Source organism: Polypterus senegalus, chromosome 2, assembly GCF_016835505.1.
Source record: "Polypterus senegalus isolate Bchr_013 chromosome 2, ASM1683550v1, whole genome shotgun sequence".
Taxonomy (NCBI): Eukaryota; Metazoa; Chordata; class Cladistia; order Polypteriformes; family Polypteridae; genus Polypterus; species Polypterus senegalus.
This window is the reverse complement of record NC_053155.1, coordinates 243,271,863-243,297,182: the sequence shown is the minus strand read 5'-3', so window position 1 is coordinate 243,297,182 and position 25,320 is coordinate 243,271,863. Positions and strand designations below refer to the sequence as shown.

Below are 25,320 nucleotides of genomic sequence, written 5' to 3'. Positions count from 1 at the left end.
CTTCTTGTAGAACTGTTTGAGCTTATAAGTACAATCACCTCACTGTAAACTTGCACTACAGTTATAATATTGCATAACCTGCACCACTTTATAAAGCGCGTATTTACATATGATGATATAATTGTTAAGATGAAATGCAGCAAAATATGTTAATTATATTATACCAGATAAAACTTTAACTTCACTTAAATAATCTGTATTGTTAATAATTAAACGTGAGGACACGGTGCTGCAGCGCTAGCTAGTTCACGGATTGATGCTACATTGTGCTGTATTCTTGCTGGGCTGGCGTGACACTGGAAGGATAGAAGGATAGAATAATTAAACACGTACTACGAAGATATTTCAATGTTCCTTAAAAGTTTTAAAGAATCATCATTGTAAGCTTACAGATGGCTTAACGTCTATTACAGAGCTGATTGTGTGGTGATTGGGTATTTGGAGAAAGAAAAGTAAGGACAGGAAATGGAGGTTAGTACGTTTGAAAGAGACAGTACTGCTGCAATAATTTCATCGAAGGTTGCGCACAATCACTGCACCAGCGTGTTCCCATGTTTAATAACATGATTTAACTCCTATCATCATGAAATGATATCACGTATACATCTCGGTATTTTAATTATTCAGAGAGTTGTAATATTACGAAATGTAATGGATTCTGTGTCCTGTCAGAGGAAGACAAATCCCGGAAGCACGTAGTGATTCACACACATAAAGCACATAGAAAATCAAATACAAAACAAAGCATTTAACATGCTACTTTAGTTACGATGGGATTTGAGAAATTAGTAAATTAAATCATTTTAAGATGAAGTTTTTGACGTTCTACTTTAATGACAAAATAAACTACGTGATTAAAGTGGAAATTTCGAGATTAAAGTTGACATTTTGTGCTTTTTTCCCACTGTGTGCCTATTTTTTTTCTCTGTACCCTAATAAGCTTTCATATGAAACTCTGACGGTGGGCTACAGCTCGCCTTTTCATGGCGACTTTGATATCTGACAACTTCTTCTTTATTTTGGGCACTGTGAGACTTTGTCAACTTGAGCTTTCCAGTTTCTCCGACACTGTCACTCGATCAACTTCCTTTTGTTGATCATACCACTGTTTAAACCAACAAATAGTACTTTTTTCTTTGCCTCCACTTGGTATTCACTGAAATTCTTATATTTTCCCCCGTGCTTTTGCCATTGCCTTTTCACAGAACGCTGAGCTTAAGAGGTATTTATATTGATTTGCATATTCAAAGAGGCGTAATTCTGGGAGGAGAAGGGGTGGGACAGCAGGCGCGTGCACGTGTGCTACTTTTCACGCTGATTGGGATTTATGTAGCAGAAGAATGTGGAAGTTTGCGTACGCACAGATTCCTGCATCTGGATTTTTCTGTGCGTACGAGCATTCCGGCTTTTGTGCTTACGCCCTGTTATAATGTGAGTTCTACGCACGGCGTTATACATTAGGCCCCTGATCATCTTAACTATTACATAGGCTTTATTTTGAAGTAAAAATGGCCAATGTGACTAAATGTATAATAGCAGGAAAATGCCAATAGATTTAAAATTATACTTATTTTACAAAGATAAGCCTGCACTCCAACTTCAAAGAAAACAGTTTCTAGTTAATCAATGTGATCATTTGTCTCAGGATGACGGCAAGGGGAGAAAATAATTTTAATGCTTAAATTGAAATAGAATGTCTTTCAAAATAGGCAGATAATGTCTTTTTAGGAGAAAACTGACACTGGAAACCTGTTTAATGTAAATATACCAGTTAAAAATATATTATACATTTTCTTACCTGTAGGGGTCTAACTGATTTGTTTAGCTTAAAAAAATAATCAACAATGGCTAACATGTCAGTATATTCTAAAGAACTTAATAAAATAGCCTTCAGATTAGGTTTTATGTAAAAGTGACCTATTGTTTTTGTTTAAATGCAATTACTCACAGAGAAGGAAATACATTTTTTTTTCAAAACATAATAAAAAAGTCAAAACCCTGTTAAAAATAAAATAGACAATGTTAGTTAACAAATAGCATATACTTTTCAAACTTATCTAGAGTGGCTAAACAGTACAAAGTATGGCACTTACTTAGCCCCAGCAGTCTAATGAATGCAACTACAGCTAACTCCGCCATGCAATTTTTGTCTTCATCTGAAACATGATATGAGTACCTGCTAAAGAAAGCAAGAAGTAACTGCAAATTTCCAGTATTGAATTTTCTATTTCATGTGAGAGAACAAAAAAGACTCCTTTACCCAAAAAGTGTCTTTCTTTTGTGCTCTGGGAGAGGAATTGTCTTTGTCTTTCAGAACTCTTTGGAAGATCTTCTTCTTGGGTGAGCCAACCCATAGAAAGGTCCTAAGACTGTGTTTAAGATCAAGTGATTCAATTCATCAAGTGATTAAGTGAGTTCTGTTGTGTTGCTATGTCACTTCTGACAAGCTGGCTATTAAAATCTGCCATCTTTCCAAAACATTTTAAAGTTCTGAAATAAAAGTCGAAAGTGCAGCATTCAAACAGAAGTCCAGTTTAAAGTATTTTAGGTAGCACAGAACGTCCAGTATTCCTGACAGTAAAAAGCATAGTAGGGGGTAGTCACTCCCTATGCAAGATTCTGCAAATAAATCAAATTAAATTGGATGAATATAAATCAAAAATGAAATAGTAGTTCAAATAAAGAAATTGGTACTTTAGTCCTCAAATTATAATAATGATGGACACCAATATTCTAATAATATACATTTAAGTAACAGGAAAAACAGGATTTTTTAAAAAGTTGACATAATTAAATACAATATTTGATGTAATGTAGGCAAATTTCTTCTTAGAAAATTCTTAGCAATGACTGTATAGCTCAGGTTCACACAACTATACCAAAGTAAATGTTCTCAAATGATACCTACAATTAATGTTTTGTGTATTTTCCTATTGCTCATGAAAAATGCAATACAATACCTACAATGAAATTGGATGGATTTCTGAATTAATTAATTGATTTGACTTAAAAGTGGAAAACTGCTGTAAGGTGACTGTTCTGCAAATGAAACTAGCCAGTATAAAAACAAATCTGTCAAGTTACTAACCTTTGCTGTATTGAAAAATGAAAATGAAATACAAATATGGTGAAAAGTATTGAAACTAGCAGAAGGAACCTTGGTAAAACAACAACCTAATTATTTTATGATCTGTACAATAACATAACTACAATTTTAGGAAATAAAAAGTTTCACAGCTTCCTAAGAACAACAAAGGTGGCAAATACACAGCCATATGCTATGCATTAATTTAATTTCTTTCATAGAATTTCATGGCTCATCTCTTATTTTAATAAAGTTGGTCAATGGTTGGTTACTCATTGCAAGGGCTCAGATGTAAATTCTGGTTTATTTCCAGAACAATATGCTTTGTTAATTTAAGCAGTTGACACAAGCAAATAAAAGTGCATAGTAAGCATATCTATCAAATGATGCCAAAGGCCTTGCCTATTGTAAAATAAAGTAAGTCTAACACAGACAGCAGTATTGAAAGCTAATATTTTCATGGAATGTATGATCTAATATCTTTTCACTGAAATTGCCATTGAATTACTGAATTGTTTGTTTCCTTGAAAAGCTATTATTTATCGAAATTTATTATTTCAATTTTTAATATGGTCTGAATATTATATAATCACTTAATATATGCAAATTTAATATTTAAATAACAACCCAGATTTCACTTTATGATTCCTGGCATTGACTGGATAGCTTTGGCGAGGATCAGTTGAAATTGAGCTCAAGTGGATGCTACAGTTCCCTTTCTCCATTGTCACAGCACACCTTACTTCCTCATGGAGCCCTCTGAGTTGATTATAAAAAAATAGTGAAGTGCAAAGGAAGATCAAAAGCTGCCTGTTACTTTTTTAGATTTAGTGATATCCCCTGAACCCTGACAGTAAGGAAGTGTTTCGATTCTGGTGTTTTATCAAAATATGATTGCTAAAGATATGCACGTGCAAAACATATATTTTCTGTGAGACAAGGTTACAGGTGCCTATTTGTATATCTATATTCTGCATGTATAATAGGAGAGAGTGTCTTTCTAATATTTTTTATGTCCAGAATAATGGAATAAAAGCTAAAATGATACATTTATTAAACATAAAGCACAAAGAGTAAAGGATTTTTAAGAAAATAAAGTAAAAAATAAAAAAACCTGCCGTCTTTACTTGCATATGCAGAGCTGCAGGTTTGTCTTATGTAGAGAATCACTTGCCGTCCACCTTACCCCCTATCAGTTTTTTCCTCTTCTCAGTATGCTTTCACTCCAACCTCTTCTTGTGATTCAAAATATTCTACCTTTGCTTCATGACAAACCTGTAAACACACTCCTGATTACACCTCTTCAATCTGTAAACCCTTGTTTTAGTTTCCGTCACAACAAATTGGAGCTCCCTTTTTTTCTCCTTATTCCCCTAGCATTTTATGCCTTGATTAACCTTAAACAGGCAATGACTCGTAGGCAGCTACAAGGTGACAAATCATTAAAAAACAACACCCATTCCTTCTATGCACACATTTACATATCTATGCAAATAAATAAACATATACACATTGGGACTTTTGATTTTGCTAAATGTAATCTGTTTGTTTCACTTATAGTCCAATTGTAATTGTAATTGTAAAAAGAGGGAAATTGACACCCACGGGGCAGGTGTACACTACAAGAATTTTTTTTTTAATTTTATTTTTCCTGAAGGTATTTTTAAATCAGTGTCAGTGTGAGAGTTCTAGTGCTAGATGATACCATGTTGCAACATCAAGGTGGGCTGAACTTTCAAAACATTCCCATAATGCCCACTTTTATCCATTTTTCTAAAACCAATTTTTCCATTTCAGGGTAATAGTGAGCTAAAATATAGTCATGACAGTATTGGGCTAACAGCAGAAAAGCACCTGGGATGGGATGCAAGACTATCATGTGTCATACTTATACACACACAATCTAATGGTACATACACTATCAAATGGCTAGCCTCACTAATATCCATTGTTATTCACATAGTGTTTTAAAGTATGTCCGGTCTTGTGTTGTATCATCTACTGGGACAAATGTTACCATTATGGAATATACTGTCATCTTCAGAGTAAATTTGGAAAAGCATGATGTTTTGGAAGATAAATAAAAATGTTTCATAGTAGTAGCACTTACTGTAATTACACTTTGAAATATTGAGTTGGAAGCAAAGGGGAAGCTCCAGAGTTGTTTCCATTTTCTGTTTATGGTGGTGCTGCATGTAAAGGGTCCATGGTAATGAAGGATTAATTAACTGTTAATCAGAGAAGCAATTAAAACTTGGTATTCAGTCTGGCACGGGCCAAATCCCGATGGAAGATTGGGGTGTCTTGGTTGAAAATTGTCATCTGAGGGATATTGAACCAGACTCTAAAGATTCTTGGAATCAATCTTTTTAGCCTTGGTTTTGCTTCTTCTGGAGAGGTATAGACACAGAATTGATCACTTATCGTTACTTTCAATCTAACCAGAAACAGAAGACTATATCTAACTTCAGCTTTTTGTAGGTACTGTTTGATGCTGTAGAATGATGCTCGTTTTGCAGCAGTGACAGGAGAGATGTGGATTCGACTGTTTTTAAATATGACCTCCTCCTTCTGTCTGCGATGGAACATCTATTTTTTTAACATTTTATTGAATTTATTAAAATCAAATAACATTCCATACAAGCAAGTCATTTTTTTTATCCTATAGTTTCAAATCTTACTATTAAAGTTAATTGTTTTGAGGGATTTGATCCACACAGGCCATAAGTAGTTAAAATCTCAGTATCAGCTTTAAAGTTCTGTTCCCATATTTCAGAAAAGAATGTCACAATAAATTTCACTGGATCTTCTTCAGGTAGTCCTTCAATCCTGATATTTTTCCTTCTGTATCTATCTTCAGATACTACAAATTTATTACAAAGCACTTTATATTTGTACTAGCCAACCCGCGGCGTAGCATACGCCGCATAATCAGGTCGCTTTTTAAATGATTTTTAAGCACAGAGGAAAAAATAAACATTTGAAAAATCCGTAATTTAATAAACCACCAAGAAAAGTAACATTGCAACAATGCACGCTACGAACCAACATACAATTGTCCGTGACTGGAAACCGGAGGAGTGCCGTCGCGCTTTCTCCTTCCAAAGCGAAGGAGGGGTTGAATGGCGCTCGTTCAGTATGCACTGCCCGCTTATGTGCCCGCCCCCAACTCCCTACCTGAGTTGCTTTCATCTGTGTACAGTCCACACGCACCTGTGAGTCACGTTGACTGTTAATTTTCCAAACACCGCCTCAGTCAGTTTCCACGTTGATTTTTCATTGTTCTTTGCGGTTCCGGCTGCTTTTTTTTACATATAATCCACCTAGTCACCTGACCATGGGGGGCTTTACAAAGGGCAGGGACGTAATCAGTGCGAGCGTATGACCCACACGTACTGGGAATTTTTCGTTCGTGGGGAGCAATTGGAAGCCACGGTCTCCATCACGAATGGGGTTCAACGGCTTACCCAAGCCTCCCCGCGCCAGGTAGACACACGTTGATCTATTCAGTGTAGTGCGCGTGCAGTACCGGACATACAAGTGCATCACAGACCTGTTAATGCTCAATCTCACGTGGCTGAAAGCCACTTGTCCCTCTAAGAATTTGGACGCTGACCGCTGTTGGGTCATGTAACTATTTAGCAGGCGGGAGTCTTGTTCATTTTCGGAAATAACCAGCCAAATCGCTCCACCAACTAAGAACTGCCATGCACCACCACCCACAGAATCGAGAAAGAGCTATCAATCTGTCAGTCTTGTCTGTGTCTGGGCTGGGTGAGGTTTCCTGTGTTGAGTCAAATGAAGCGAAAGGCTCCACACCTGGTGGTGCCCTTCCATCAATTCCTTTAAGTTTCAGCTTTGTAACCATACTCCCCCCTGAACCCAAAGACTTTGGTTACCCGGTTGGCTGCCCGGCGGGTCATGGGAATGACGCCACCGGATCGCCTGTTGCGGGGCCTGCATTGGTGAAGCAGGTGAGACGGTAATGAAACAGAGGCACAGGGCTTATTGGTTTTTAAAGACTGCTTCCTTCATTGGGTTTTAACCAATGCACGGAACGAACCAACACACAATCGTCCGTGCGCCAATCAGGGTGGAACGGGAGGAGAGGAGAAAGACATCCACTCCGTTCCCTCCGTCATGCTAGTCTGCTGATTTCTCATTCAGTATACACTGCCTGCTCATGTGCCCACCTCCAACTCGTCACTCGAGTCGTTGTCGTCTTTGCACAGTCAAGATGCACCTGTGACTCACGTAGACTTTTCATTGCTCTGTGCGGTTTTGGCTGCCTTTCTATATATAATCCACCAAGACACCCGACCACGATGGGAGGGGGGTGTGTACAAAGTGCAGGAGTATCTAAGATGCGATGCGAATTGCTGTATGTAGCGTGTAAAACAGTTTGCTATAGTGCACGTGGTCGTACGTCATAACCGAAAACTCATTTTTTAAAGACTGCTCACTTCATTGTGTTTTAACCTCAGTTGTAAAGGAACGTTTTAAGGATCCCATGGGATACCCCTCGCAAACAGTTTTATACGCCGCATATGGCGATTCACCTCCGCAAGAAACATGCCTCTATTAACAGTCAACGTGGGTCGGAGCTGCATGTGACCTCTACGACAGACGAATATAAATGACGCCGGTTTTTCTGTGCGGTCGCGTCCGAGTTGTTGGGCGTGGCTCTGTGAGTTGTCGTCGTATCCAATGGTCTTGGAGTTGGTGGGCGTGGCTCCTTCCTGCGTGTGCCATAGGTGTCTCACTTGTCGGCGGCTTAGTAAATCCACGCCCCTTCCGGCGTGCTTTCCATGGTTGTCTTGCCTTAGTGAATTATATATATAGATTCTAGGGCAGTTATTTTTTTATCGGCAGAAGACACCATTGGTTCTCCGTGATGTGAACTAGACTTCAAATCAGGGCTAGATATTATTACAAGAAATTTGGTAGCTGTTTAGAATGGTAGGTTAGCTGCACAAACTAACAGGAACTGAGTAGCTGTGCTGAAAAGCCCAAAGAAAAGCTCCATTCTAGATAAGCAAGATGTGGCAACTGCTGGTTGGCTGAGAGCTGGCAGACTCTTCATAAAAACAAAAGAGAACCGACTATTAGTAAGTAAACATATTGGAGAGACAAGCAAAGCATGAAAAGTAGAGAGTCTCCATCTGGAAAATAAGGATCAAACGTAACACAAAAATAGCTGTCAGAATTACACTACATTTACTTAAAGAGTGGGACTGCCACCATAAACAAGCATGTTTACACGATAGAAACTAGGCGGCTGCTGCTTTGGGAAACATTGAACACTCCAAGGAAACATAAGACAACAAAGGCTATGGTACTACAATGGCAGCTCAAAGGAACAGTTGACATACACAAAAACAAAGAAGAAAGACCTTGAATCTCCCTTTTTTAATTTTTTTTTTTAACAAAACAAAATAAAACATTTCTGCTTAGAGTATACATGCAAGGAAATGAATTACAAGACATATGCAAACCGTCGATTAGATTCCTAACAAAATTTATAATAAAAGGAAAAAAAAATAAATAAACCAAAATGGTAGAAATGGAATAAAACTCCTTAAACCACAAAAAAACCTGATATGTTGTTACCAACTTTGTGCCTTCACTCCCAAATTCTTTTTCAGCAACTATTGTGTCGCATCAGAAATTTTTTTTCTGTCACACCTTTCTTTCTGTCTTGTTTGTCTCATTAATCTCATTGTTAATTTGTGTGTTTCCTTTAGGAGGTTTGGATTCTACTCTTGGCTTTCTTATTGATCCTTCCTCAATGCATTGCTTTATATGTTTCTTTTCAGATTTTTTTTTTCTTTTAGTGGTATAGCAATGCAGGTTATTGGCTTATTGGAATTGGGGATTTCTGTTGGACTTTTGTAATTGTTTGTTATCCACCTATTAAGACTTCATCATTGTATCCAGCACAAATAATGTTACATTTTAATGTGGAGATGTACCACACTTTCTTGTCACAACTTTATTGCTGCACTTTGTTCTCTTTTTAATCATAGATTTAGCTTGACAGGCTACTTCTTCTGGTATATTCTCCAGCATCTTCCACTCAGATCACTGCAAATGCATAAGAACATAAGTAATATGATAAATGAGAGAAGACTACTCAGTCCATCAATTTCGTTTGTGTAGCTAATAGCTAAGATATTCAAATATCTCATATGGATACTTTTTAAAGGTTGTCAAGATTTCTGCTTCAACTACATGACTTGGTAGGTTGTTCCAGATGCCCACAATTCTTTGCACAAAGACATTTCCAGGTGAAGCTTTCAGCTTAACACAAGCTTCCCAGGTTCAGTTCTAAATACACTTCCTGTGAATTTTAACTGGCATGCTAGTGTACTTGCTTTGCAATTTACTTAAAAACAACTTGGATGAATTTACTTCATCAATACTTTTGAGAAATTTGAACACCAGAAAAAGGTCCCCAAGCAGCCTCCTCTGCTTAAGACTACACAGGTTTAATTCTCTAAGTCTGTTGGAGATCAACATGTCCTCAAGTCCTAGGATTCACCTGGATGCTCTCCTCTGTACAGTATAAAGAACTATTAAGCCTTTTTTTAGCATGGTGACTAGAGCTGCACACAATATTATAGTCTAAGCATAATGTCCTTGGATTTATTTTCAACAGTTTTTACAATATGACCTAGCATTTTATTTGCCATTTAAATTGCTTCCCTACATTGTTTAAATAATGGCAACATTGTGTCAACATAAATCACTAAATTCTTTCCCAGGGTTGCTTCCTGTAGGAGAGTGTCTCTCGTCTCATGTTTCTAATCAGTGTTCTATTTACCCATGTGTACCAATAAGTACTTTTTTGAAGTTTACCACATTATTTTTGCAGCCTCTTCAGTGTCTGCTATCCTTCCAGCTTTAGTATTGTCTTCAAATTTTGCAAGATTACTAAATAAACTGGAATCTAGGTGAAAAATATAAATTGGAAAAATCAGCAGAAGGACAGGCCCTGAAAGACTCTACTGATGTCCATGTGGTGTGAACTCCTCTTATCTGTAGCCTTTGTCTCCTGCTAGTTAACCACATTAGTTAACTAGCTCGGCTTGGACTCCACAGTGATCCTGGCCAGTGTAATAAACACCTTACACTTGTGAGCTTTCTGTATGCCTTCTAAAAATCTGAAATTTGAGATGTCTAGGAAATATAGTCAAAGTGGTACCCCTTTAAATGAAACTGTTTGGCAAACTGTGTTTCTTTACTGGAGAAATTCAGAATGTTTAGTCCTTGCAGATTTCCTTTCCAACTTGAAACATTGTCAACTCAGTGTTGCCACCTCCAATTTGCAACAGGGAGAATTAAAATCAATGTTTGTTGAAACAGTCTTGAGAATTATAAAAACATTAACACTTGCATTGTACCTCGCTAATAAACAATGCTAAATGAAAACAACACTAATTGGTGCCAAGTTAAATAAGAACATATTGTAGTGGAGGAGCCATGATGCTCAAATCACTGAAATTTGGAGAAAATGGGATTTAATTTGGAACAGTGTTAAATCAAGCGATTCGCTGAAGGTTACTCAATGATTCAGATATGTGAATATACCAGACTTTTTGTGGTGTAGGGTCTAACATGTTAATCATACAATGGTGAATCTTACGTGAATATAGCACGTCTGTGCAAGTTTTGTGCTGAAAGCCTTGTGCTATTAATATATAAGGGAGAATCCACAAATTCCCAGAATTGTCAAAAAAAACTTTATTATACAACTTACAGCAGTTTGCTTTTAGTCACTGTCAAAATACTCTCCTTGACATGCAATGCAGTGCTTTTTCCACTCCTGGAAACATTTCCTGTACTCATTTTTCTTACTGTGTCTAGAGCCTCCTGCAATTTTTTTCCTACATTTTTAACACAGTAGCAAATCATCTTTTTTTCCATTTCAATTTTAATTTCAGGGAGCAAGTCACTGGGACAATATCTGGTAAATACGGGAGATATGGATCAACAAGCATATTGTTTTTGGTCAAAACCACTGCTCCAGACATTTTTTCCCTAATGTCTTCCAGCAGAAATCTCAGCACTTCAGTGTAATGTTCTTGTCTGTTTATGAAGAAACTAATTATTAACAAGTCAGTGAATCTCAAAAAATGAGATCAGCATTTTATTGATGTTCGATATGACTTGAGGTGTTTTTGTTCTCCTGTAGAAAAAAAAATTAGCAAATTAACATACACAATTGCAGAATCAATGTCAGAAATGCACATTACGATCAATTCAGCACAATGCCACTTGACAGGCTGATTAACAGAAGTGTAGACATGCAATACATAGCATCATATTTGATAACTACACCCTTCTCCCATACTATTTACAGATTCTGGGAATTCTTGAGTCCCCCCTTGTAGTTATGATTAATAAATTGAGCCAAGGAGAGGTGAAAGAAAACAAAAAATTTAAATGGTAATCTGTGATGGTTCCACAAAATGGTGGAATTTACCCAGAAGAGATATAGCAGAACCAAATGTTGAAACTACACTTGGAGGTGATGTTTGTCCAATAGGTTCTGTTGGTATCCTAAGCCATGTGTTTTGGTCAGTCCTAACCTAAATGTCCCTTCTGGATATAGGGTGTGGGCACATCTCCCAGTATCCATAGGATGACAGCCATTTGTAGTGGGCATTGATTGATAGCTATATATTTTGACAGATTAAGCTATAGAAATAGAAACTGGCTATGGATGTAGAATGTTACTTCAGTCCTGGGAAGTAGAAGTTGTTCCTGAGAAATTTGTTTATTTGCTTAAGAGGATCATTTGAATATGACACTGAACTTTGACCTCTTTGTTTCTATTTGTCTAACACTCCTAGCAGTAAGAATGTTTTTACTGATTCTGTCATACTACTAATAGACTTTTCTCATGGAGATATGACAGAACACAGGGAGGGGCATGACTATAAAGAATAGTCTTTTCAACTTTAATCTATGTTCTCAGTAGATAACGTGTTTTTGTGCTAGATTATTTATAACAAACATTTATTAGGACAGTAGTGGCATTGGGAGTTTGGTTTGGTGTGCTGAACATATTTATACATTTTTTAAGTGTTTTTGTTTCTTTCTCTTTGGTATATTTAAGGTTTTCCCATTTGATTCCTGACTTCATTAATGTATCCATAATTTTACAGTTGGAACTGTATGATGCAATGGGTTTCATTATCAATGCTACTATATTGCATTGGTGTGTAAACTCATTGCACCATTCTTAATAAAATCCACATATAGGCACAGACCTCTTTATTTGTCAAAAACAGGAGTTGATGACATTCCACAAAAGAATAAAAGAATAAAATAAAAAAAGAAATTGTCTTTTTCTTGGTAGAGAAATACTATAGTTGTTGCACTTGTGACAAAAAGAAAGTAAGAAGAGATATTTAGACTTTTGGGGTCAAATCATTTCTATTTACTTTTATTTTTAAAGGAGGTACATAATAAGAGCGCATGGTGATGATTGATACAAAATTTTATTACACCTTAAAGTGACAGCCATATTGTTCCTCTTGGTTAGACAGGCAATGTTTTCTCCACAAGACAGGTTTTTTTTGTTCTTAATTTATTGAGTTTATAAATTATATTATAATTAGTAAAACACTGCTCAGTCAAAACTTCTACTGTCAAACACAAAAACCCTGGGAGCGTTTTACTGGTTATAACCAGGTAAGGTGGTCAGGGCTGTAGAGAAGGACCAGGGTGTGATAGTCAATAATTTTGTTTCCATCTTTACTTATAGAAGGGAGGAAGATGCCCTGGGAGAACATTGACATCACTTCTGCCAGACTGTAGGAAGTCCTGCCTGCTCTGGTCATCCTGCTATTGAAAGAACAAAGTCACCAGAAGCTGTTGTACACTTTTGGACCTCCTTTCGAAGAGGGCACATCCTCATGAGAAGAAGCTGTACCTTAACACTATAAAGACCTTTTTAAATTAGACCTGACAGTACCAGAAATTCTCTTATTTTGTGACATTTAACTTTTTTTTTAACATTAAAAAATAATAATAATACATTTTATTTATATAGTGCCTTTCCCATGCTCAAGGCACTTACAGAATATCAGAAAGAACGGCAGGGTATGCAGTATATAGCATAGTACAAAGCAAATAAATAAATAAAGAAGATTAAGACAGTAAATTCAGAGAAAGCCTAACAGACAACATAATTGATGGTCTAACACACACATACAGGTTACATGAGCATCTTGATATAGAGGTAAACTGAGAGAAGGGGAATGAAGTCAAGTAGAGCTAAGAGCCTTCCTGAACAGATGAGTTTTGAGTTGTTTTTTAAAAGAATTCATGGAGTCAGCTGACCTGATTAATTTCGGTAGGTCATTCCAGAGTCTGGGCGCTATACAGATGAACGCCCTATCACCCATGGAGTGTAGATTAGTGTGGGGTACAACAAGATTGCCAGAATCAGAGGACCTTAGTGAGCGGGTAGGCACATAGTGATGGAGAAGGTTATTTAAGGCTTTGTAGGTCATTAGTAGGATTTTATATTCGATTCTGTAAGACACAGGGAGTCAGTGAAGACGGAGCAGGAAGGATGTGATGTGCTCACTGCTGCTGGTTCGAGTAAGGACTCTTGCAGCCGAGTTTTGAATAAGCTGGAGCTGTGATATAAGATTAGAAGGGGCACCTGCCAGCAGCGAGTTACAATAATCTATGCGGGATGTGATAAAAGCATGGACAAGTTTCTCAGCATTAGAAAAGGAGAGGAAGGAGCGATCATGGGATATGTTACGGTGGTGAAAGTAAGAAAATTTCTTAATGTGATTTATGTGGGTGGAGTAAGAAAAGGAGGAATCAAAAATGACACCAAGATTCTTTGCAGTATTGGCAGGTCTGATAAGATCACCACCAAGATTGACTGGAAAGAAGCTCATTTTATTAAGTTGCATTTTAGTCCCAATATGCAGGAGTTCAGTTTTGTTGCAATTTAATTTTAAAGAGTTCTGCTCCATCCAGGTTTTAATTTCACTAAGGCAGGTTGTGAGCTGAGAAAGCTCTGATGAAGTTTCACTTTTAACATTGAAGTAGAGTTGAGTATCATCTGCATAAAAATGATAGCTCAGTCCATAGCTACGGATAATATGGCCAAGTGGAAACATATAAAGACAGAAGAGAAGAGGACCGAGGACAGAGCCCTGAGGAACTCCTTGTGTGACTAGTGCTGAGCTGGACATGCTGTTGCCAAGGCTAACAAACTCTTGCCTATCCGTCAGATAGGACTTGAACCACTGGAGGGCAGTGCCAGAGATACTCAGCATGTTCTCCATTCTGGACAGTAGAATGTCATGTCTGACAGTGTCAAATGCTGCACTAACAGAATTAATATGCTGGTTTGTCCAGAGCCTGCTGCCATAAGCAAATCATTGGTTACCCGTTGCAGAGCAGTTTCACAGCTGTGCTGCACCCTGAAACCACACTGAAAGGGTTCCATCAAGTTATTAGTAGTTAAGTAATTGGTGAGCTGGGAGGCTACAATACGCTCAAGAGCTTTTGACAGGAAAGTTAAGTGGGAAATAGGCCGGAAATTGTTAAGATTGTCAGCATCAAGACCAGACTTTTTTAACATTGGAGTTACAGAAGCGATTTTAAAAGTGAGTGGCACAGAGCCAGTGTCAAGGGATGAGTTTATTATTGTTGTAACAGTTGGGATTATGGCATGAAGGCAGGATTTAAGTAGTGAGTTCTGGATGGGGTCCAGTACACAAGTAGTCAGTCTCATCTTACAAAGGAGGTCATTAACAAAAGCAGATGTGACTGGTGAGAACTTAAGAGAATGAGCTGGATGGAGTGGGAAAACAGGGAGAGATATAAACAGATGATGTATTTATGTTAGTTGAATTATTTAGATCTTGAACCAAGCTCTCAATTTTTACACTATCACTACTACATTTACTTTTAAAATTAAATTAAATCAAACCCAACACCCCTGCACTATCCAACTCAGGGACAATGTGAACAGACTGCCACTTTCTAGGGTTGGTCACCTGTCAATCCCATTTATGAAAATGTGTACTTATGTACTTTCTCCAAGAAAATATGAGATTGCAATTTTTTTCTCGACCACCACATGGGGAAAATAACATCTAAAAAGGAAATTCATTTTTGGGTGGGGTATTCTCTTAATTTGTTCCTTCCATCTTTCACAAGAATAGAATGTAGAAATTAGAAGAAATGAAATAAAAATAATGCAATGTAATATGAACATCAATTCATGTATATATTTTGTAGCAATACAAAATAAAAATCTAATCAAATTGTACAATAAAACCAAATATAAACAGGATCATCTTGAAGAATCTTAGCAAGCAACTTTTATAAGGGGTATTATGTTGTGTAATACTATATATATATATATAGTATTACACAACATAATACCCCTTTTTAAAAGTTGCTTGCCTTTGTCAAGCCTGTAGCGGTCTGTGTGACCCTCCATGGATATGCCTCCCCAGACAATCATTAACCCACCACCAAAGTGCTCATGCTGAATGATGTTACAGGCAGCATAATGTTCTCCTTGGCTTCTCCAGACCCTTTCACTTCTGTCACGTGCTCAGGGTGAACCTGCTCTCATCTGTAAAAAGCACAGGGCACCAGTGGTGCATCTGCCGATTCTGGTATTCTATGGCGAATGCCAATCGAGCTGCATGCTGCTGGGCAGTGAGCTCAGGGCCCATTAGAGGACATGGGGCCCTTGGGTCACCCTCATGAAGTCTTTCTGGTTGTTTGGTCAGAGACATTCACACCAGTGGCCTGCTGGAGGTCATTTTGTAGGGCTCTGGCAGTGCTCATCCTGTTCCTCCTTGCCCAAAGGAGCAGATACTGGTCCTGCTGGTGGGTTATGGACCTTCTATGGCCCTCTCCAGCTCTCCTAGAGTAACTGCTTGTCTCCTAGAATCTCCTCCATGCCCTTGAGACTGTGCAGGGAGACACAGCAAACTTTCTGGCAATGACACGTATTGATGTGCCATCCTGGAGAAGATGGACTACTTGTGCAACCTCTGTAGGGTCCAGGTAGTGACACTGACTGTAGCCAAATGCAAAACTAGTGAAGAAACAGTCAGAAAAGATGAGGAGGGAAAAATGTCAGTGGCCTCCACCTGTTAAACCATTCCTGTTTTGGGGTCATCTCATTGTTGCCCTCTAGTGCATCTGTTGTTAATTTCATTAACACCACAGCAGCTGAAACTGATTAACAACCCCCTCTGCTACTTAACTGACCAGATTAATATCCCATAAGTTTCATTGACTTTATGCTATACTTTGATTAAAAGTGTTCCTTTAATTCTTTTGAGCAGCATATATATATATATATATATATATATATATATATATATATATATATATATATATATATATATATATATATATATATGGGCATAAAATGAATGCTGTTGTCTAAACTGAGGCTTGTGAAGACTTTTTGGTTATTTATTCAATATGTTGTTTGAGGACTTTATAGTCAAAGACTATTTGCATTTAAGAAACTCCAATTTTAATCTAGGATTAATTCAATTAGAATTAGGCCAATTCTTCACCCTAATAAATCTCTTTTTGTAAATTGGCCTTAAAAGTTAAATTTTCCAATCATTCTAAAGCATTTGACAAAGTTAATCTCAGACTACATTTTTAAATGATTTGATGAAGCTTACAGTAAAACTACTAGTATAACCTTTGGCTCAACATTTTAGACATGGATTTAAAAAGTGACTACTTTTACATTAATTTAATCAATAAACACTATTCTGGTTATGCTTGAATTAGGACTGATAAAATATATCAGGCCTTGGCATGCTCTTGCTTATATGATTTTTTTTATCTTCATAGTTTACATACAATTAAGTGGTACTTGTCAACAATTTTAAACTGCTTTTTATTATTGAGTGGACTATAATTGGTTATACAATGAAAAGAAACAATAAGGCACTGTTTGTAAAATTAAAATCTCCAGCCATGGCGGTCCCTCAGGACTGAATTAAAAAAAAAACACTGTGCTAATCCATCACAGAACATGTTCACACTACAACTACACTGGAAAAAAAAGATTAATGTTAAAAGCACATTTTTGGGATTAAAACAGAGAAAACCCACTGTCAGATACACAAGCTTCGGGTATATCAGTCATGGTTTCAGACATCACTTGTTACAGGGAAGGATTTGGAATTGATGCTGCCATTAACTCCATTTTCATTTGACCTCAAATACAGGAGTACAATCTGAAGGAAGCGTGATTTGTTTTTAGTAATTTCTAATGTTATTTACTATATACAACTTCTTGTATTTGGAATTTGTCATTTGTGGGGTCAGAGTGCAAGTTCAGCTATTTGAATATTCAGGTTAATGGCCTTCCTCAAGGGCTGAATGGAGTAGAATTCCTTCTGTCACTGCTAAAGATTTGATCCAGCAACTTCTGTTCAACTTGACAAACAGTACACCCCTTCCAATCTGTCTCTCTATTTAAGGTCATCTGACCAGAAGATCACTGTCAAGACCAGACCAAGGACTCAAAAACAGAGGACCTCTCTGAAGAACTGAGACCAACTGCTCTTTTCTTCTGTTGTCTCCTTTTTACACCACACGGACATAGGGACAATGTGCAAATTTCATATCAGGTGTGACTAGGCTAAGATTTGAACACAGGACCCTGGGGTCATGAGGCAGCAGTACCAATCTGTGTTTGCATTATCATGCCACTTGTACTATGTTTAAAAATAATTTCAACAGGTGCACAAAGTAAACCAATACTTGCATAACAAGCACAGCTATCTTCAGTATTTTGAGCACAAGTATTTTGTGTACTTTCAAGCAAAAGCAGTGAAATTGCAAATGTACTGTGTTTAGGATTTTATATACACTGTGGAAATTATTAGGAATGCCTGTACACCTGGTTATCCAAGTAGTTATCTAATCAGTCAATCATGTGGCAGAAACACAAGTTAATGCTCACATCATACACCAGAACCGTGGTATGATTGTTGGTGCCAGAAGGGTTGGTTTGAGTATCTCTGTAACAGATGATCAGCTGGGATTTCAGGCACAACAGTTTCTACAGTTTATTCAGAATGGTACAAAAAACAAAAAACATCCAGTAAGTGGTAGTTCTGAGGGTGGGAAATTCCTTGTTGATTAGAGAGTTCAGAGTAAAATTTTTAGACTGGTTCAAGTTGACAAAAACTATGGTAACTCAAAAAACATCTTTGTGCAACTTTGGTGAGTGGGAAAGCACCTCAGAATGCTCAACACAGTGAAACTTGAGGTGAATGGGCTACAATAGCAGGATACCACGTCTGTTTCCACTTCTGCTAGCCAAGAACAGAAAGCTGAGGCTTTCAAAACTGGACAATTGAAGATTAGACTGGTCTGATAAATTTCTATTTTTGCTGAGTCGCACAGATGGTAGGGTCAGAATTTGGCACCAGTAGCATGAATCCAGGCACCCAAACTCCCTTGTGTCGACAGTTCAGGATAGTGGTTGTGGTGTAATGGTGTGAGGAATGCATTCGTGGCACACTTTGGGCCTGTTAATACCAATTAATTATTTATATAATTATTGATATTATTAATGTCACAACCTTTTTGATCATTGTTGCTGACTATGTGTATCCCTTCATGGCCACAATTTACCCATCTTCTAATGACTCCTCCCAGCATGATAATGCACCATGTCACAAAGCAAAAGTCATCTCCAACTGGTTTCATGAACTCTGAATAAACAGAACACCTTGGTGTATGGTAGAATGGGAGATTCACAGCATGAATATGCAGCAGCCAAATCTACAGAAACTGCATGTCAACATGGACCAGAATCTCAATTTAATGTTTTGAAAATCCTTGCCATGAAGAATTGAGGCTGTTCTGAAAGCAAAAGAAGCCCTACCCAGTATTAGTAAAGTGTTCCTAAGAATTTGTTCAATGAATTTATGTGTTATCTTTGTTCTTATGAAACATTATTTGAGGTCCAGCTTTTTCTTCATATGATGTAATACTGTATGATTACATCTTGCCTGAAAGAAGGGGTCTGAGTTGCCTCAAAAGATTGCATATTGTAATCATTTTAGTTAACCAGTAAGAGGTGTCATTTTGCTTGACTTCTCACTACATTAGTATTGAATAAAAAAAATTGGATGTCAAAAAATGTATTAAACAAATGTATTACTTGTTGTTGTGTTTTAGAAATAACTCCATTTTTGTTGTGATTTTTATTTTCTCAGATTAGTGACTCCAAATTTGGATCAAATAGGAGTTCCAGAAAACAGTACTGGACTGCTGGTTGCTTTGTGAGTTTTCAGCCTATTATTTTTGTGTAACTTCACCTGCTGTCATAACTTTTTATAAACTTTGGTCTCTTGGTCAGATGCCTTGGCATTCTTGGTACTCTGGTTATTAAGGTCAGACTTTTTCTGACTTTCATGATTTGTGTGTGGACATATTTCACTTTACCTAAAAATATGATTGTGATTCTATGGGCTTAAGATATATATATATATATATATATATATATATATATATATATATATATATATATATATATATGTATATATATATGTATATGTATTGATTATTTAATTTACTCCTTAAGGTCCTTTAGCGAAATAGTAAATTGGTTGAACAGGAAATTTTGCTTAAGAAGTGTAATAAAGAGAGTTCATACTGCATCATTTCATCTTTTATGTTAAGCCCCCTTAAGAGAATGTCATGCTTCCTTTGTGTCTTCTTTGACATTAACAGTGAAGCTGTCCTCTGTCATTTTTTATTTAGATCTTATGGATTTTCTTTTGTCTTTTTTATCTTTGGACAGCACAAAGAAAATCTCCAGCTTAGCAAAGTATCAGGGAAACTAAGATACAGCAGAGAGTTCAAAAAGACACGTGTAGGATGGGAGACATGAATTGGCTCTCTAGGAGATTATCCTTCCTTCTTTAAATCATTTACTGTACTTCTTTTAATGGCTTCCATTTGCTGTTTTGTTTTTATTTTTCTGGGATTATTTGAGGTAATGGGTGCTTAGGTCCTAATTTAAAAATAGTGACGATTGTAGTTATGGCATTCAAGCAGATAAAATGAAGGAGCTGTACCAAAGAGTCTGGTCAAAAAAAAATCTCGTTAGTTGTCTCCTTATTTTCCCCTTTGGCTGCAGTATATTTTTGACAAAGTCAATTTTTCAGAAATTGGATACCAGCTCAGTTGGTATCTTAATAAATTATTCAAGGCACAAAAATAATAAGACACATGAAGAAGTGTTTGCATTGTTCTCTAACAATGATTAAAGGAAAAAAGACAAACAAACAGTTTACTTCCCTATTAATCATGTCTTTTTATGTAAAAAATCAGAGTACTACTGATTATATGTTATACATGCCATTTCACATCTAATAGAATTCAACAAAAAAGAAAAGATGGTAGACATCTAAAGTTTCAGCATTGTTTTTTTTTTATTTCATTCAAAATTTATTTATTAAAAAGATCTGCTCAGGGAATTTATTTCATCTTGTGCCTCAAGCAAGTATCATATTTGTTCCAATCATTTCTAGTTTGTTTAGTGTGTGACTTGCAGTAAATGTCATCAGGAGCTTTTATTCCAGAAAGTCCTCAGACAAACATGCTGTGCCTGTCTCACATTATGTGTAACCACTTTATGTACAAAGTATAAATTCAAATGACAACATACTAACATCTTTGAACATGCTACCATAAATTAGACTTACTATAAATTGTCCTACTGAATAACTGTGTGGCATTTAGACACATCAGTAAGAAATGCCAGTAATAAGCAGCCCAGTGAGTGTTAGCTAAATACACATATAAATCAACTTAAAACGTTCACTCTAAAGGTTACTAAATATCTAGCTGTAACAAACCACTTAGAATAGACCTAATGTATGTTTTCTGAGAAATTCCTTTATACTTTCAGAGAAGTCCAAAAACTTCAAATTGTCACTTCAATAGACAAGTGGGTTTGCTGATAAATGCTGCTTTTCCACTACTGCTAAGAAGCAGAAGGAGGCTGATGGTCTTGCTATAGGTGTATTTCAATTACAATTGTTCTTTTGGCTTTTAAGTACTCATTTATTTTTTTTTTAAACACTGTTTCACACTGCACTGTTTCTCCTATTGTCTTTGATGGTTTCAGTCAAAATGAATACTTTTATCAATCAAAACAAATCTAAAGAAGTGATTCAAGCTTTTAAAAACGGCATGCACGTCACCATGTCATCATTTCCTGGTTTGCAAAATTTCCACAATCTTGCTAGAACAGGAGTCAATGGAACCATTAAAGTTGACGGTTGGTTGCAGGAACATTCCAAAATAACATGAACAATATTAACAGTACCATCTAATTCCCTTTTTATCTCAAAGTTTTTCATATATTCTTTAAACTGAACAATTAAAACTGACAATCAGGAGGCACAATACATGTCTTCCTTTCTTAATAATTTGTGTTAATAAATCTTTCTGTAGTGAGAATAGAATAAAGTGAGCCTATCCAAATATCAGCACTGACATTGAAAATCTTAAATAAGTACTCCCATGGAACCATCCTTTTGGCTGAAGTGGCTGTTTTCACTCACTTCATGGATAGATGTGTCCAACTTTGCAGTCTGACGAGGATGACATAATAAATAAACCCCTTTGTCTCTCTGACGTTTCATTTTCCAGAATTAATTGCAATGCTTTGTGGACATTTTTATTTCCTACAAACTCACTGTTTATAGTGAAAACATTTGAAAGCAGCTATTTTGAAGGATAACAGAAATTAGAGTACAACCATGAGCCAATCATTCAATGCATTTTAAAAGACAATTCATTTAAACAACAGGAAAGACCTCATGAAAGTTACAAATGACAGCTTTGCCTCCTCTGCCATTCAGTGCATAGACAGACTGAGTGTGATGATAAGACACAACACAGCATGAGAGAATTGTGCTTATTAAATTATAACCTAATGTTTTTTGTCTAAATTTTCCCCAGAAACATTGCCGCAGCCTCACCAGCCTTAAGGACCCCAGGCTAGCACCCCAGCAAGCTTGTTAGCTAATGCGTCACTAGCTCTGTGAACCTTAGTTGTTTTAGAACTACTTACAAATCTGTGTTAGCTGCCCTAAAACTATGTCATGAACAGAAAGGAATTGTTGACACTAGAGAGTGTACACTTCAACAACCACTTTAGTTTCTTATAGCGTCTGTCCTAGTAGCAATATCATAAAATGCTTATAAGTACAATATAATTATTTACATGTTCTTGCACATTAACAATATGTTAAATGGATAGGGAGTTAGAAGTGGTGAACTGAACCTGTAACCTTGAGTTTTACATTTACAGACCAGTGGTTGGCATAGCCAGCAATTTTCACAAGACAACCAATACCTACAGCTGCCCTATAAAATCTAAGTGACTCATTTTTGGAGCAGATTATAAGGCAGCTAAAACACAATGCTGCTGCCCTCTGTTTTCTCATTAACATGAGTAAGTTTGCAACTGAAAAGTATGCTGATGCTGCTCTTTACAATCATAAACCTAATTACCATAACGGTCCTCTTACGGTTAACTTATGACTCCTAGGATAGCAATGGCCATTCAGTGAAACAGAAGAAATGATAGATTAGGTTTTGAATGTAGTACTGCAGTGGAAATGTTCAAGTAGCACAGTTTCTTTATACAGCACAAGGCAAAACAAGAGTACAGCAAGGTGTGGCCTGCAATCTGTGATCTACAATGTATCCATTTATGTAGTAGTAGTTATTTTATCATTTCTTAGAATAAAAATATATCTTACATACAGTAGATGGTGTGAATTTGTTTTAGAAAAAAATGTATTTGTTGAACTACATACTAAATACAAAGACAGCATGTGTAGTGTTTTGATTTTAATTACTGTTTCCTTTCAAAATGAAGAATTAAACAATATTCTTACTTCAAAGTTCTCCTACACACTAGTGACAGTAGTACAATAAAAGCAACGCATGAACCAGGGTTGAGGTCAATTCAAGAATGAACTAAAAAATTCTAATTCAAACAGGGAAATGGAAGTGGAATTGGAATTCAACAACAACTATGGGAAACTGAATTGGAACTGAGTTGGAGTTTTGTGAAATGGAACTTAATTCAGTGAAATTCTGCCGAATCCCATTTACTGCTATTTCTCAGCATTTATTTGGGATTACATGTAGGGACATACATGTAAACTTATTTATGGTGTCTTAGAAATACCAAGTAATGTGTGAAAAATAGTTGATAAAATGTAAGTAAATAAAACTGAGAACTGTTAAATAACAATTGATAAACGATTAGTGACACTGGTCAAAAGCATCAGAATACAGTAATCCCTCCTCGATCGCGGGGGTTGCGTTCCAGAACCCCCCCGCGATTGGTGAAAATCGCGAAGTAGAAACCATATGTTTGTATGATTATTTTTATATATTTTAAGCCCTTAGAAACTCTCCCACACTGTTTATAAATATTCTCCGCACAGTTATACAGTAAACCCTTGTTTATCGCGGTTAATCCACTCCAGACAGATAAAAGAATTTCCACGAAGTAGGATTCTTTATTTATAAAGCTAATATTTTCGCAGTTAGAGCATAGAAAACCTGTTTACGACCTTCTAAATACGTTTTTTAACATTTTTAGAGCCCTCTAGACATGAAATAACACCCTTTAGTCAAAAGTTTAAACTGTGCTCCATGACGAGACAGAGATGACAGTTCTTTCTCACAATTAAAAGAATGCAAACATATCTTCCTCTTCAAAGTGCGCGTAAGGAGCGGAGAATGTCAGAGAGAGAGTAAAGTAAACAATGAAAAATCAATAGGGCTGTTGCGCTTTTAAGTATGCAAGCACCGCGATAAAGCAGCGGCAATGAAGGGATCAATGCGAAGGTAGCCTTTCAGCATTTTTTACAGGAGCGTCCGTATCTTCTAAGCAAACAGCCTCTGTGCAAAAAGCCCCTCTGCTCACATCTCCTCCGTCAAGCGCAGAGAACGTCAGAGAGAGAGAGAGATTAAAGCAAACAATCAAAAAATCAATAAGTGTGCTTTTGGACGCACCTCGATAAAGCAGCATTTCTTAGAGGAGCGTCCGTATTCACTAGGCAAACAGCTTCTGTGCAAGCAGCACCTCTGCTCACACACCCTCCGTCAGGCGCAGAGAATGTCAGAGAGGGTGAGATAGAGGCAGAGACAAGCAAACAATCGAGCACCGCGCAGGAGGCATATCTTATTTCATTGAGGAGTTTTAGTTAATATGTAATACGTGCTCTGATTGGGTAGCTTCTAAGCCATCCGCCAATAGCGTCCCTTGTATGAAATCAACTGGGCAAACAAACTGAGGAAGCATGTAACATAAATTAAAAGACCCATTGTCCGCAGAAATCCACGAATCAGCAAAAAATCCGCAATATACATTTACATATGCTTACATATAAAATCCGCGATAGAGCAAAACCGCGAAAGTCAAAGCGCGATACAGCAAGGGATCACTGTATACTGTTAATACTAGTATATGATTAGCAGTTCAATGTGAGAATTGCTACCACATGATAGATGTCTCAGACCACAAAATAATAAGTCATGTTTATTCATGTATTTCATTCACACTGTGATGTCTTGCAGCCCAAAACCCAAGGCTGAGTCTCAGTACTTTAGCAAAACCAGCTTTATTCAGCTTGAATCAGGAACAGCACGGTTATTTATTGTAGCGATATCTACCACTCTCCTATACACAAACACAGAAGTCACGCAGGGTCGTGGCCTGGTCTTCCCTGCATTTACAATATTCCTTGTATCACCCATTGACGGCAGGTGCTTATAGCGTGACCGCAATCTTTTTGGATTTGCCTTCATGCCTGCATTTGCCCCAGTAGGGTTAGGTAACTTGGCATCCCCTCTGATGCTGGTAATTCTGTAGATGTGGATGGAACTTGGGAGTCCATAAATGCAAAAAGTTTTGATCTCTTATTTTTGGTGGTGAAGAGAAATCCTTTATAGTTGCTATTTTTGGTGAACAGAATGAAAGGTCCTTCTTTGTTAGAATGTCTTTGATGTTTTGTCTTTCTACACCCAAGCACCTTCAAGTTTAAATCTTGGTTCCAGGATTGCAGCCCACAGAAACCACTCCATATTTTCAAGATATATTAGATACTGCTAGGTCATGAACCTTGCATGGAATTCTGGGAAAATTTGTTTTAATC

At 36.9% G+C, this 25,320-nt stretch overlaps 1 long non-coding RNA gene across 1 annotated transcript in view; it reads left to right on the top strand.

Moving 5' to 3' along the window:
- The window catches only part of LOC120523781, a 381,746-nt gene that overhangs the window by 80,239 nt on the left and 276,187 nt on the right, over nt 1-25,320 (top strand). Inside the window, exon 3 of the long non-coding RNA XR_005632699.1 lies at nt 19,345-19,410. This is a non-coding gene — a long non-coding RNA (uncharacterized LOC120523781). The remainder of the gene's footprint in view (nt 1-19,344; nt 19,411-25,320) is intronic.